We start from the raw sequence: 16,672 nt of genomic DNA, 5'->3' as shown, positions 1-16,672 counted from the left end.
TAGACAAGGTTCAAATGACGAGACAAAGACTGTAACTTAATGGCAATATTATGCATATAGATTGCACATAAGGGAAGATACAAATGCTTACCTTCTGCGTGATGGTCGACTTTTGCAATAGTACATTGTTGATGCATATGGTAGCATGGAAGAATCAAGATTAGTATGGATACGTAATAACTAGAAAACATTGCGTGCTAAAATATACTAAGGACTTACAAATATGGTTATTATAAACGATGGGGTCAATAGAGTCTCTGGGGGCATTGCTGGATGCGGGATAGTTCTACCATCTACATATATTGGGAGACCTCGATATATGCATCAATTGTATCAGGATTCAACGGCAATTGTTTAGGAGGATGCGTAAACCTGATCTCTTTATTACCTTTACTTGCAATCCAAGTGGGATGAAATAAGCAATGCTTTACTGCTGCTAGGCTACCCAAGATTGACCCGACTTGACGGCACAGGTCTTCTATGAGAAGCATAAGAATATGATGCACTTATTGGGGGTGGTGAAAAAAATTTATTTAGAAGGGTAGTGAGATTTGTTTATGTTATTGAATTTCAAAAAAAGAAGCTTGCGACATGTACATATGTTATTGATATTGGAAAGTGGATGTAAACCGACTCAGATTGCTCATTTATGATATGTTAGTATATGTTAAACTTCCTGATAAGGTGATGTTTCCTGAGTTGCACAACATAATCAGTCATTGTAATGTCCATGGAACATGTGGGGAACTAAATATGCACTCTCCTTGCATCGTTAATGGGAGTTGCAAACATCATTATCCTCGAAAGTTTTCTGAGACTACTAGCATTGATGACAATGGGTATCCAACTTACATGTGGTGAGATGATGGTAGTTTCATCCAAGTAAAGGATCATAGGGTGGATAGTCAATGGGTTGTCCCATATAACCCTTTTCTCTCTATGAGATACAAAGTGCATATTAACATAGAAATATAATCTAGCATTACAGCATTGAAGTATTTGTATAAGTATGTATATAAAGGACATGATACAACTACTATAGAGTTGCAAGATACACATGGAGCTATTGATGAGGTTTTTCAATATCTGGATGCACGGTACGTGTCCGTGTTCAGAGATATGATGGCATTTATACCAATATGATTTGCATGATGAAAAGCCTAATATACAAAGGTTGCATGTTCATCTTTCAATGCAAAATAATGTGATATTCAATGACCATGATGATTTGCGTGATGTAATTAGTTGTAATGACAAAAACCAAAGAACTACTTTCATCGAATGATTCAGTGCTAATCAATTGCATGCAGATGTAAATAGCTTGCTATATGTTGATTTTCCTTGCAAGTGGGTATGGAATACAGCTCTTCGATCATGGACTAAAAGAAAAAGGGAAAATATGATTGGACGTATGTATAATGTAAGCTCGAGTGCAGGTGAGCAATTTTACCTACGCATGTTACTCACAGTGTGTAAATTGTATCTATGCATGTTACTCACAATGTGTGTAAAGGCTGTAAATCTTATGAGGATGTACGAACAGTGAATGGACATTTGTATCCTTGTTTTAACGCTTCAAACAAACATCTCTTTAAATTTGGGGACACTATGACTTGCCTGCTACCAAAGAACCCACTTTTGTATCTATATCTTTACATGTAGACCTTCAATAGGCAACTCCCAAAGATCTCCCCACCTTTTATACTAAGTGTTAGGGATGCATTTAAAATTTCATTCTTTATTTATATGTAGGACATTTAAATCGAATTTAAGTATGACTTGATACAAAGATTTGGTTTGAGGTCTACGTAAGGGATTTGTTTTTCATCCAGGTCCAATCTTTAAGACATGCTGTAACATTTTTAGAGCTTTCTATTTGAAGTTGCTACACTTTAGTAAGGGTGAAGACTAAGAAGTGATCTCGACACTGCAAATATCACAAAAGTTTGATGTTCATCCCTCCACCCATGCATAAGAAGTCCATCCCACAAGTCTCTTATGAGTCAACCCTTTACTGTTCAGATTTTTGGCTGCCTTGAGATCTAGACTAGTAAGGGGGTTGGGGGGGTAAGTCTACATGACCACACCAAATGTAATTGGTCATCCAAGGACTCCATTTGACCCTAGTTGAACTATTCCACTCCAAAGACCCTAAAATAGAATTCTAGTTGTTTGCTAATAAGGAAAGAGACAAAAGGGAAAATTTTATATTTTATTGCAGCAAAGTAGAATAGCTTGTCCACCCATGACAACCCCTTCCATAGAGGAGAAACTAATGTTAGCTAGATCCTTCTATGGTAGATTGGGAATGCTTGAAATACCATTACGATATGTTGGTCATTTTGGTATCATGTGTGATTCCATATTAAAAACTATCAAGCTAGTGTTATTATTGTATGTACATTTGGGGCCATGCGGGTGGTATTGGTATCACGGGGGATTTCATGTTACTACATATTAAGCTAGTCTTATTGGTGTTTATGTTTTTACTTATTTTATGCTCTCATCTAAGGATTGATTGTGAGGAGTCCAATTGATTATATGTAACTACCATGATTGGCATTGTTGGAATAAATGGAGCCGACTAGGATGTTGTATGGGTGTAGGCATATACTTATCACATGTTTATCCTTTGTGGTATCATGTATAGTTACCTCATTTATCTTGCCATGTGCCGATATTTTGTTATTATGTTCGCCACCCATTTTGTATAGTTAGGGTGTGCTATATTTTACGCACATGTGAGTGTAATTATTTATGGTTGCAACCTTACTTGCATGACTTAAGGCTATTTTTGTAAAAAACATAAGCCCAATTTTGTAAGGAAATCTAATTATGGCTCCCTGGCATTGTTGAATAGCCGACTAGGTCCTCGTATGGGTGTAGGCATGTACTTAGGCACATGTTTATCCTTTGTGGTATCATGCGGAGTAACCTTAGTTATCTCGCCACGTGCCGATATTTTGTTATTATGTTCTTCTGTATTTTGTGCACATGTGAGTGCAACTATTTATATTTACAACATTACTTGTGGACTTTTTTTGTAAAACACAAGCCTAATTTTGTAAGGAAATATATCATGGCTCCTTGAGCATTTGAAGAAATATTAAAAAGCACATGGGGAAGTGAAGCCACGAGCACCTAATATTTGTCTTGTGTTTATGCATTTATGTGATTTCATATACTTTTCTATGGTTTAATTTATTTGCACATGGTCGTTCAATTCTAGTTTAAAAGGTAAGTGTGTTACTCCTTGTATATCAAGATCAAGTCAATGGTATCATAGCAAAGGTATTAACCAAGGAGAAAATTCAAAAGCTTGAAAACAGGAAGCCAAAGTTAAAGGAAGGACCCTTGGACAAAGAAAGAAGCAAAAGCAAGGACCTTTGGGCAGATTAGGTGCTTGGAAGCTTAATATAAAAGCTTATGTAGGTAAAAGGATTCAAGAAAACGGAATTGTCACCCTTCATGATAACATAATTTTCTACAAGCCATCTCATTAAGATCTAACTACACGACTTTTAGCAATGTCTTGGGAGGTCCCATAAATGTAAAAGCATTACATACTTATGTGCATAGATCAAGTAATAAGCCCCATTCCTTTAAGCACACTTTTTGTTTATAGAGAGATTGCATTTTCTTAATCTAAAAACTCAAGTTTAAGCTTGTTAATTAACATTTGTACTTGTAAGGCCTAAAAAATATCCTTTTATATTACCTCGGGGGACCAATACTTGTGTCCTTTTCATAAGTGGGGGCCAACTTCCTACTATATGAATAGTTTCGGCCTCCCATAAATAAGTAAAACATCTTCAAAAAGCTACTAAATCATCCTGGGTTGTTCCAACAAAGGTTTGAAGTCTAATTTCTTGCAATGCTACAAGGGGTTGTTCCTACATGCAAGTCCTACAAGGGGTTGTTCCTACATGCAATTCCTACATAGGGGATGTTCCTACATGCAATTCCTGCATAGTTTCAACAACAATAAGGAAAAAAATCCCCAAAAAGCTACCAAATCATCTTGGCTTTGAAGGATGATTTCTTACAATGCTACAAGTGCCTTGAAAATATTTTCAGCCTTTTTACCACTTGAATTGTATTTCTTGGAGCTATTGACACCTATCTTATCTTATGAACGAAGAGTGAAACTCAACTTTTTATGGGAAAATCAACTCAAGGCAGGATGGCACCTGTTTCTTCGGCCCTCCTACCACTCGAATCATACTACTTGGAGCTATTGACACCCTTTTTATCTTACGAATAAAGAGTGGAACTCAACTTTTATAGGCAAATCAACTCAAGGCAGGATGACAACTCTTTCTTCTGCCATTTAAGTGAAAGATAAGACACTTTTTTGATTTATTTCTCTTTTTGTAAAAAATATCATTTATCTTCTATTTTTCATTAAATGTTCTCTATTGTGGGGTAGATATCATCCATAACTTCCATCTTTTCGAGAGTAACTTAACAATTTGCACAACCAAATAGCTATAGAGAGACAATTAAGGAGTGTTGGAGTGTTGGAGTGGAGACAATTAAGGAGTGTTGGAGTGGAGACAAAGGTAGCAACATACACACACAGATGTAACAAGTGAATAGAGATACATAGAAGCATCACAATGCTCAAAGTACATTGATGAGTGAAATAATAGAAGTGTACATTGATAAAAATACATGATAAGGTCACTTACACACTCATAAGACTATGTACCATTGCTCTTATAAGGTCACTTACATTGCCCTGGCCCATTATTAACCGCCCATGCTTGCCACGTGACAGAGTCTATGTGGTAGCCATCATTTGGACCATATGATTTGGTTTTATTATATAGCAGGATAGGTGGCCGTAGAGTGACCATCATGATTGACGATGGTGCTACACTATCTCTCTACTCCGCATGGTCGGAGAGTGTCCTATAGTTGGACCGTGATGTATGTGTCATAGAAACCTTATGGGTGCCAAATTCCTAATCAAGATTGATCAATAGAGTATTGAAAACTTGCTCTCTCAATCCTTGATTTTAGACAGACACATCAAGTGGGTGTATTTTATTTAGAGTTTACAGCCAATGATACAATATCAACTTGGAAAGGAAAACATAGTGGCCGATGCTCTAACTAGAAGACCAAGCATCAATCATATCTCAACCATAGAGGTTTACCCTTTGAAGCCATAAAGGATTCCTCTGAGTAAGATCCAGATTTTTTGGAGTGCCTTGGACATCAATCATATCTTAACCATAGAGGTTTACTCTTGGACATCAATCATATCTTAACCATAGAGGTTTACTCTTTGAAGCCATAAAGGATTTGTCTAAGTAAGACCCAAATTTTTTGAAGCACCTTGGACCTCAATGAAAGATAAAAATTGGATTCTAATGGTGAATCTCATATAATGAAGGATATCTTTTCTTTGAGAGAAGATTATACATCACACTATGATCATTCTATATATGGGTCATCATCATAGAGGGGTATCCTATAGATTGCTAGAGATTTTATTTGAGGAGATGCATTGGCCTCCATATATGGGTTATAGAGGGGTATCCTCTACATTGCATGATGTGGCTATAGAATTTTATTGGCCTACATGAAAAAGGTTGTGCTAGATTTATTGCTGCGTGCATGACTTGTCAAAAGATCAAGAGCTATCAAGGCCTATTGATGCCGTTATCTATTCCTGATGAACTTTCTAATGAACCATGTGAGAATATTTGGAGGGAGAGGAAGAGCTTGAGCTCCTTGCAAGAAAACACACACACACACACACACACACACATAAGAGAGAGAGTAAGACACAAAAGAGATATGGATGGCTGAATTTTCTTCTATCTTCTTCTCTTCTCTACAACCATATAACTAAAAAGATAAGAGTACATACTATAAGGGAAAGTACTCTCTTACAATAACATGCAATGGTTGGTCCATAGTGTGAACTCGACTTTATCAGTTGGCACTATAACTATTCCATAATATTGGTGACATATCAACCATAATCTCACCAACTATGCCCATGGCATAGTCAATGTTCACAACACTAGTTAAGCTCGATATCTTAGCACTCCCCCTCGAGCTCAACTCTACACACTGCACTCCAAGTAAGCTCCTAAACCTGTGGAGCTTCTCTGTGCCGAATGCTTTCATGGAGATGTTTGCCACCTGATCCTCTATGCTAACATATACTAGATCTACATCACCAGAGCTAGAACCTTGATAATACATCTCAATGTGCTTCTCTCTAGCATGGTATATTAGGTCGTTGGCCAGTTGTATGCTACTCATATTATCATAATAAATGATAAATGCCATATCCACAGGCTCACCCATATCACCAAGTAGCTTCTAAAACCAAGCTGCCCCATAGTAGCACTCCTGTACTCTGCCTCTGTACTTGACAAAGTAACTATTGGATATTCTTACTTCTCCAACTCACAGCAATGCTCCCAAATAAAAACATAAAGCCACTGGTAGACCTCTTGTCTGCGACACTACCAGCCAGGCAAATCAGTATCTATGTACCCATGCAGCTCTATCTCTGTATACCAACCTCATAGAAAAGTCCATAATCAACTATGGACTTTATGTACCTAAGAATCCGTCTAGCCACATCCAAGTGTGTCTTCCTAGGGGCCTGCATAAACTAACTCATAAGTCTAACAACATAGCTCAAGTATGGCCTAGTAATGGTCATGTAGATCAAGCTACCCACTATGCGCTTGTACGTAGTGGGGTCCTCCAAAAGCTCACTTGTATATCTTTGGAAAGCTTTGTATTATGCTCCAATGGCACTGAAATATGCTTACAACCTGTTATACTATACTTGGACAACATGTCCAAGCCATACTACCTTTGTAATAATAAAATTTCATGAGGTGAACTCACCACCTCTATGCCCAAGAAATACCATAGCTCACCTAAATCCTTCATCTCAAATTTTTGCTTCAAAAGTCTCCTGAAATCATGTATGTCAACATCACTCTCACTAGTGATAACCAAGTCATCTACATAAATGACTAATAGCATGATCCCTCTATTTGTGGCTTTCACATTAAGTGAAAAATTTACATTGGATATCTGAAATCCAATGGTAATAAGATACTCCCCGATCTTGTTTAACCATGCTCTGGGTGCTTACTTCAAGCCATATAGGGCTTTGCATAATCTGCACACAAAATCTGGGTATGCATCACCTCATAACTTGGTGATTGCATCATGTATACTTCTTTATGCAAATCACCATGCAAGAAGGCATTCTTTACATCCATTTGATGTAAAGACCAACCCTTTACTACCAACCATAGCAATGAGAGCTCTCACAGTTGCCATTCTTGCAACTTGGCTAAATGTCTTCTTATAGTTAATGCCATAGGTCTAAGCATAGCGCTTGGCAACCAATCTCAACTTAAACTTGCTCACACTGAATCATCTACATTATGCTTGACCTTATACACATACATCTAATTGCCTTCTTTTTCTTAGGCAAAGGCACTAACTCCCATGTTGCATTTGCATCCAATGCTGCCATCTCCTCATTCATGGCATCTTCCCATTTTTTATTTCCAAGTGCCTACTCAAAACAAGGGCTCCAGCTCTTATATTTCTTTAACCATGTAAGCGTAATGATGGGCTGTATATCCATCATATCTTAACTTGTTAATAGGGTACCTAACCCTCGTAGACCTGTGTACAGGTACTTGATCACTGCCAGGTGTCCTCAAGTCCTCCTTACACTAGGAGTAACCATAGACGGAATACCAAGCTATGCATCAAGGTTATGCTCAGAACCACTAGAGTCACTATCCACATATGAGTGACCTACTGATTGATCAGGCACAAAAGGTTGATTTACCTTTTCCTTCCCTTTGTGTGGTACATGTGTACCTATATCTATCCTCAATCTACCTCTGAACATGGACTAACACTAGATCCACTACTAAAGGACTCTCCAGGTCCACTAAGCACCTGTGATTTGTTGCTCTGCATGTGGTGTAGCATCAATACTTCTTACATCTACATCTTCTGTTACCTTCACTATTGGTGCATATCATCTCATTAAAGAAAACATCTCTGCTTACTCACATCTCATGAGTGGTAGGGTTATAATATCTATAACCTTTCTACTTGAAAGCATAACCAATGAAGATACATTTCTTTGCCTTTGGATCCAACTTTGTTCTCACTTCGTTGGAAACATGCACATATGCAATACATCCAAACACTTTCTTTTGAGACACATTTGGTTTTATGCCTGTAAACTTCTATTCAGGCATCATATCATGAACAGCTATAGTGGGGTCCTGTTCATAATATATATAGCGTTTGTTACTACTTCTACCCAAAAATAATGTGGCATATTCTTTTTAGACACTAAGGCACGTGTGCCACTTCTGGAATGTGCCTATTTTTTCTTTCTGTAACATCATTATGCTATTGCGGAGTGTACCTACATGTAAATTGTCTCTTGATTCCTTGCTTTCTCAAAAAATCACTGAACTCATTGGAGAAGTACTCTCTCCACCATCTGATTTCCGATATTTTATTTGTATGTCTTTTTCCTTCTCGACTAAGACTTTAAATCCCTGAAAGTGAGCAAACACCTCACTTTTCTACTTCATGAAATAAACACACAATGAATGTAACATATTACCTACAACTTGCATGTGTTGCAAGCTTAGACGGTTCCCCATACATCTGAATGTATAACATTTAATGCTCTTGTACTAACATGCTTTTCATGTGGGAAAGCATGTTTGGCCTACTTACCAAGCTAGTATGCTTCACATACTTTATGCATATATCAATCTTAAACTTTGGCAAACCTACAACAATATTTTGGGCGTGCATAGACTTCAACCGTATATTTACATAACCAATGCGCTTGTGCTATATGTCAATATTTGCAATGACACCTGTCTCATGTGTAAACATGGTTGCCTTTACCTTAGTTTAGGCATGTTCACATCCAAAGTAAACATCCTGCCATTTTTGCTACCCTTTGCCAACAACCAAGCGACACTGATTTTTAAAGTCTTCCACAAAACATCCTTGAGGATTAAACCTCACTTGTAGACCCTACTCAATCATATGTCTAATAGAAACTAGGTTCTTTATAATATTTAGAATATGAAGTACATCTTCCAAGTACTTTATTTTGCCATCATGAATAAACAATGGCACTTTACCAACATGCAAAATGAGATGCGTAATATCATCACCTATTTCTACATAACCTAGTTTTTTCATTTTATGTATGTTTTTGAAACACTCACCACCATGATTGGTCGTGGTTAGAGGCACCACAATGCATATACTATATATCTTTAGATCCTAACACGTTTCTTGTTGTGGAACTAAGCATGTGTTGCACATCACAAATAGCTGCTCACTTCTGTCATCACAAACAACTGCGCACTTCTGTCACCACCATGTTTACTAGATAATGCGTAGCAGTCCTTTGTCATGTGTCCTAGTTTTTGACAATAATAGCACTCTATGCTATTTGCACTTTAATTTCTTTGCTAACCACCTCAACCCCTTTAGCTTCCCTTACCTCTAGACTGGCCTCTTTCATCACCTGTGTATGATTGCTATTGCTACTGTGAATCTCATTAGACTATTGTTGTCTATAATTCTGGTTTCCATGTCAGCCACCACCTTGGCCTTAACCATGACCTCTACCTTTGCCTCTACTTGAATTAGAGCAGAAGGTTGTTTTAATGTGTTCTTGCTTTGTGAAGAAGAGTTCTCACCTGGAGACTTTTCTTCTATGATCAGCATAGACACTAAGTCCTAACAAAAGTTGGGAACATTCTCTTTGATTACAATGGAGGTCGTGAATGGCTTGTACTCTTTGCCAAGCCCATTCAAACAAATGCTTACTAAATCATCATCTTCCATTGATACATTGATAGACCCAAGGGATTCAACAATGATTTTCTTCTCCACAGTATGTGACTGTTGTTTTAGCTGCAGTTTCCTTGTCTTTTTTTTTTGGCTAGAACATCTGCACTAGGTTCTACCACCATGCAATTATTGGTATGTTGGCATCCTATATGTGTCCAATCATTGTGTCTATGACACTAATTGAAAGCCAATACATGAATTTTCTTGCACCTTGGTTCCAGTCCTTAAATGCCTTTACATCTGCTGGAGTGACATTCTCTTCAAGCAACTTTGGAGGCTCCTCATCATTGTCTCCTTTGATATAGTCCCAAAATCCTTTACCCATCAAGAAATTGGTCATTCTGAACTTCCAAGCATGAAATTTGTTCTTGTCGAGCTTCTCACTAATAATGTGATTGATTTCGTGACATATTTGCTAGTAACCATAATCCTGTAAATAGATAATTTTTGTATACAACCCGTAAATTTACCACAATAGTATCTTCTACTCTAGTGGTACAACACAACCTGTATGTCACCAAATATGACCAGAGTATATGTACATACAGCCAAGATCAGCACTACATATGCAAACACTATCTGCACTTCCAAAATGCACTGTTGCACTACAATAACTAGATTTTGAGCAGAGACAGTTCTCAACCAGGACTTCTTGAAACTACCAAAATGGAGATCGAAACACGCCCGAAACATGGTTTTAGCATAAAATTTATAGTGTAATACAATGTGCACCTTTTAGGAACCTCCAAGTCTACGAAGATAGCTCCTTGATTGGAGATGTGTAGCTCCCAAAGCTACCCAAGGGGTGTTGTACCTAAACAAGAAGGGGATGAGATGATGATGCTCTTACCCATGTACTACTTCCTTGCTTGCTTTGCTTTTACCTGTTTCTTGTCTTTTTAGCTCTCACACAAACCAAAGCTCTGATACCATAAAGAGAATGCGGGGGAGAGGGAGAGCTTGAGTTCCTTTGCAAGAAAACACACACACACAAGAGAGAACAAGACACAAGAGAAAGATGGATAGTTGAATTATCTTCTATCTTCTTATCTTCTCTTACAACTATATAACTCAAAAGATAAGATTACATACTATAAGGGAAATTAATCTAACATACAATGGTCAGTCCATAGTGTGAACTTATGAGATGGCACTATAACTATGCCATAACGCTGGTACTCCAAAGTGGCTGTCACATAGCTTGTCATAGTGACATATCAACCATAATCTTACCAACTATGCCAGTGGCATAAGTGTGAAAGCTATCACCCACGTTGTTCATCAATGTCCGAATCACTAGTTGAGCTCGATATCTCAATAAATAGGATTGTGAAGAAGTTTGCACAAAGGAATCTCTGGCAAGTGCTTGTCTTATCAACCTACAATGGTAAGATAGACACATGAAGTACAAAAATTATGCATACATGTGAGGGATAACCCATAATTAAAAAAAAGTCTGAAATGAGAGAGTACAGGCAAGCATGCTAAAGTGTTTTTCAACAAATCCCACTTCATGGTTGTCTTATGGGAAACTGTGTAGGCCTCAGTGTCCTCGATTGCTACCATTTCTTTTGAGGTTTGGCTGTCCTTTGATGGACCATAAGCCGTGTTGGGAGTTCTCTTCCTTAGCATAATAGGCGACCATTTATTTTCTATGCTGCTTGGAGTGGCTTGCTTGCTTGCTTCTTTGTTGCCCTTTTCTTGTGTGTTTTGTGGGAATGACACATCATCCAACGTAGAGGCTCCTTACACAAGTGGAACAGTTTCTCGCGTATCTATCTCTTGTGTCTCCTGCTGTACGTTCATATTTGCAAGATAAGAGACCATATCAAAAGGAGGTAATAAAATTTACTTAGATAAAGATAAAATATTATACCAGGGCTATATGCCACAAGTCTCTTCTACTTTCTCGCACATGTTTTGGGTCCTTTGGAAGGAGCATATCTCGTCTCAATTGATAGCTGTTCTATAATCAAAATCTCAAGGTAAAGAACATATGCGATAGGAAACTAGATAAACTTATATACAAGAAAATGTTTTAAATACCAGGACTTGTTGTGCTGCCCTCTTTTCCTTCCTTCCATGCGCCTTGGTTTGCTAGAGAGGAATGTAGTCTGAGATGTCTTCCTCTCTCCTTGTGTTTCTTGTTCGTGGCTTACTAGGTACTACCTCACTCCTTTTCAATCGTAGTCGTGTGTATACTTTTGGAACAAGATTGTGATCCATGCTTGTGACCTTGTTTGGCCCATAGTCCTCCTCCAAACCCTTTTATACCACATATGAAAATCGGATGAAATATCATAACCATTGTTCTGAATTTATACACAACAAGGGAAGGAAAAACTTACCGCATGTGTGAGTAGCCAAGCTATTACTCCCTTCACCCTTTGGCCCAAAGTGCATTGAGATTTATAATGTGATATAATGGTGTCTTCGTATAAAAGCCTTAGTGACAAACAATCCAATACAGCATTTTAGCATTGAATACGAGTGAAGCACCTCATTCTCTGATATAATGGTGTCTTCATATAAAAGCCTTAGTGATGAACAATCCAATACAGCATTGAATGCGAGTGAACACCTCATTCTCTGATGTTTGCCCTCAGTATGCCTCTACCCAATTTTTGCCCCCTCATGAAGCAACATAATAACATTGTTGCACTTAAATTTGTCAGTGGTAACTTGAGAAGCGAGACACAAACTAAAAAAAGAAGAAGAAAAATAGGACTGATTATATTACCAAGAATTTGATACAAAAGTGGTCGTAGTGCCAGAGTACAAATGTGACCAACTGCACTACAAAAAGACACTATATGCGCCAATGCCTCAGGCCCCTCCTACCCCCACCGTCTAGACACTATATGCGCCAATGCCTCAGGCCCCTCCTACCCCCACCTTCTAGACACTATATGCGTTGATGCCTCAAGCCCCTCCCACCCCCCACCTTCTACTTTTCTCCCTCGCCTCTACTATTTATCTCTACTATGTTGAGAATTGAATCATGTGCATGAACAAGGTGATTAGCGCTAATCTTACACTAATCTAATGAGTGAATTAATCTAAGGTGGGTGTAATCTAAGTTTATTCATATGATGATGAGTATGTGCAATAGACTCAAGCACAATTAGGTTACAAGATTAAGACTTGTAATCATAAAGAGGCTTGAGATGTGTGTAAATGATATGATTTTATTGCTTGAAATGCCTCCCTTTTATATGAGGAGGTACACCCTTGGGCTAAGCGTACATCAATGTGGGATAATCCCCTTTGCTTGTGTAGCTATGCTTTGCTCTTGCTTGGCTACTTATTCTCACTCCCTACCTCTTCCTTGTACTCTGGCACCACATTTCTCAACATTATACACATAATAACAAACAAGATGAAATGATGATAAGATGGGTGTCTACTCATATGGTGATCCCTCTTTTACAATAGATGGCTAGGGAAGTGGTGGTAACTTCTTTGTTTCTCATGTTGATGTTGATATCGTGGTAGCCTCGTCTTGGTTGCTATGACCTTGACTCCACTTCTTGTTCTTGTTGTCGTTCAATGACATCTCCTTCTTCACTTTGTTGAATGCGTCCTGGCTCTTGGTATTTGCTCTTTGGCTTGACTCTTGGCTCTTTGTCAGCTCCTTTGGTGTGGACGTCGTTCTTATTGTAGTCACTTGATGCTTGGTTCTTTGATGCTTTGTTCTTGATTTCCTTATGTGCCTTTGATATTAAACTCTGTGATGTGGTCATCTCATGTACTTGTACTTTGGACATGCTTGAATTGTACTTTGTGCATCTTTGCTTTGCTTATGCACATGTGTTTTCCCATGATGAATTTCCCCCCCAAATGATGCCTTGAAGTGAAAAATACTTGCCATTTGAGAAGATCTTTTACCAATGAGCTTGTGATTTCCTTCACTGGCAGTGTCTATTCTCGTACAAAGTTGGCAATGTGCTCTAGATTTTCTTGTAATGATGCTTTCAAGCTGACCAAAATGATTAGAATGCAAACTATGTGCTAGAAATGCACTAAAAATATGGTAAATAGTACTCAAATTGAGTAATCCAAATGAGTCCGATGGATTTTGATGCAAGAGAGAACTTCCCACAGTATATTGATACTTCAATTATCCAATTTTAACATTAATTTAGTCTAGTTTTTGTTAATGATGTACTAATGATAGTGATTAGAAGTTAATCAAAATGATTAAGGATAACATAGCTCGGAGACCAAAATTGAGCTTGGTGGTGAAGAGTTTGATGGGTCTCCTTTTATAGAGTGTACTCTTAATAAGGTGAAGAGACTTGAGTAAAAAAAATAACTCAACTTTGTTAAAAAATGGTGCAAATCGTTGAATAGTCATGATTATGCATGTGCTTGCCCTGGGCACTCTGCTGCTGCACCAAATGTGAAACCCTTTGGTGAATCTCTTGCTTAGGTCATGGACTTTCTTCACCTACTAGAAGGGCTTGGCCTAATTTGTAGCATATGTAGAGAATGAGCAAAAAATATCCAACAGCTTGTAGAGCAAAAAATGATGCAATTCATATGAAATTTGTGACCTCCTTAGCTGTAGGGCTACACCCTAGAGTGGTTCTTCTCCTCCCTGAATTTCTCGGGCAATGACTAAGGAAGTGAGGAGAATGGAGCTTAACAAATCAGGGCCACAAGAGGGGCAAGAGGATAAGATTGAGATTAGTGTGGGTAATTAGATGATTAGTGAAGTAATTGAACTAATGTGAGTTGTGATTAATGATGTGGGGATAGGGAAGGCTCTGATACTATGTTGAGAATCATGGACATCATGTGCATGAGCAAGGTGATTAGTGCTAATTCTACACTAATCTAGTATGATTAGTGTATTAATACTACACTAATCTAGTATGATTAGTGCTAATTCTACACTAATCTAGTATGATTAGTGTATTAATACTACACTAATCATAAACATCATGTGCATGAGCAAGGTGATTAATGTTAATTCTACACTAATCTAATATGATTAGTGTATTAATCTTACACTAATCTAATTTGATTAGAGTGAATTAATCTAGGGTGTAATCTAAGTTTACTCATGATGATGAGTATGTGCAACAAAATAGACTCAAGCACAATTATGTTACAAGATTAAGACTTTTACTCATAAATAGGCTTGAGATGTATGTAAGTGATATGATTTCATTTGCTTGAAATTCTTACAGGTATATCTTTTATCATATTTTTGATGAATTAATAATCATAGAAAAATATGCTTGATTTGATGTGTGCAGGAATCGACTTAATAGAATATGCGAATGTACACAAGATTATTATATGTGCAAATGTGTACAAAGTTATTATATGTAACAAGGCCCATTAGCAATTATATTTGGGCAAAGGTTTTTATATGTATAAACCTTAGGAGATTTCATATGGTTAATAATATGTAAAGCAATACCCAAAAGTGGAAATAGTAAGCTCAATTCGTACGCACATCTATTATTAGCTTTGGGGTATTTTTATGAATACAATTCTCTAAATACTTATGTCGTGGAAGTGGATCTAAACGGAGCACTTTCCAAGTAAGCTTCTCATTTTTATCCTTACAATAGTGATCATGCTTAAATATTAATGCATAGAATTTCAAACCATATTACTATAAATTTTATTTCTTATAAGGTCATAATTTAATATAATCCTAGTTACGTTTGGAAGAATAAGTATATTTCAATCCATTCGTGTTGTTTTCTCACGTCTCTTTGGAGTGTTAAAATTATTTTTGACAGATAATTTCAATGACACCACAACGATGGAGGTATGTATATATTCACTTCCTTTTGTAAAACTTAAAAAAAAAAACCTTTCTATAATATTTTTACAACCTAAGAATCTAATTAATAAACCATAGATTCAACATTAAGATTAGTTCAAGTTAAGTAACTTAAATAAAATTTCTAGATAGAGAAAATGAGTGTCAAAATTTGAGTTTCAGAGGGAACTAGCCACTCCACCTCAAACTTCTATTATGAAGGAAGTGATGTATGGAATTAATCTGGTGGTATGGGACATCAAATTGGTTTCATATACTTACTCCAAACACATTTATGTCTTCTATCTTTTACCATCCTATATGTGTATGTGCAATGTGCCTATGTGGTATGGGACACTTAGACTCGTTTTACATATGTTCATTTGATTGGTTCATTTCATATGCATTATGTGTAGATCTAGTCTTCCACACCAATCATGAAGCCATCCTCTCATGCATTTATGCAACTATATGTCGGGGACGCCCTTATATAGCATACATGTGGGTCCCCATTATTTGTTTTAGTTTGTTTAACTAATGTGGACACTGTCTATGAGTATAGCCAACGAGAAGTACGAGGGTACCAATTGAGGTGTCGCACTGCATGAGATGTGCGAGGGTACCGATTAAGGTGTTGTATGGCTGGTGGATTGAGCAGTGGTGTGAAGATGGTGATCATTTTTTGTTAAACATGTATTAGAATTTTATGTCATCTATAGTCTTCATGTTGATATGTTATTTTCTCCACCAGTTTAGGTGTCGCACGAGCTTTATTGTTGGAGTCCATGTTCATCCAAGCCTCTAAGCCATGCCTTTGTGCCTTTGAGCCATGGTTGGGCAATGAACCTCTGAGTCTGTTTTTTTAGGTTATGACATCGATAACTATAAGCATGATGATATTGTAGCATTTTCTTCCACACAACTGAGGACATTTGCTTTCTCAAATGGGAGGACTGTTACAGGTATATCTTTTATCATATTTTTGAT

Source organism: Cibotium barometz, chromosome 24 (genome assembly GCF_041138505.1).
Source record: "Cibotium barometz isolate CiBa-2024 chromosome 24, ASM4113850v1, whole genome shotgun sequence".
NCBI lineage: Eukaryota > Viridiplantae > Streptophyta > Polypodiopsida > Cyatheales > Cibotiaceae > Cibotium > Cibotium barometz.
This window is presented reverse-complemented; position numbering follows the sequence as displayed.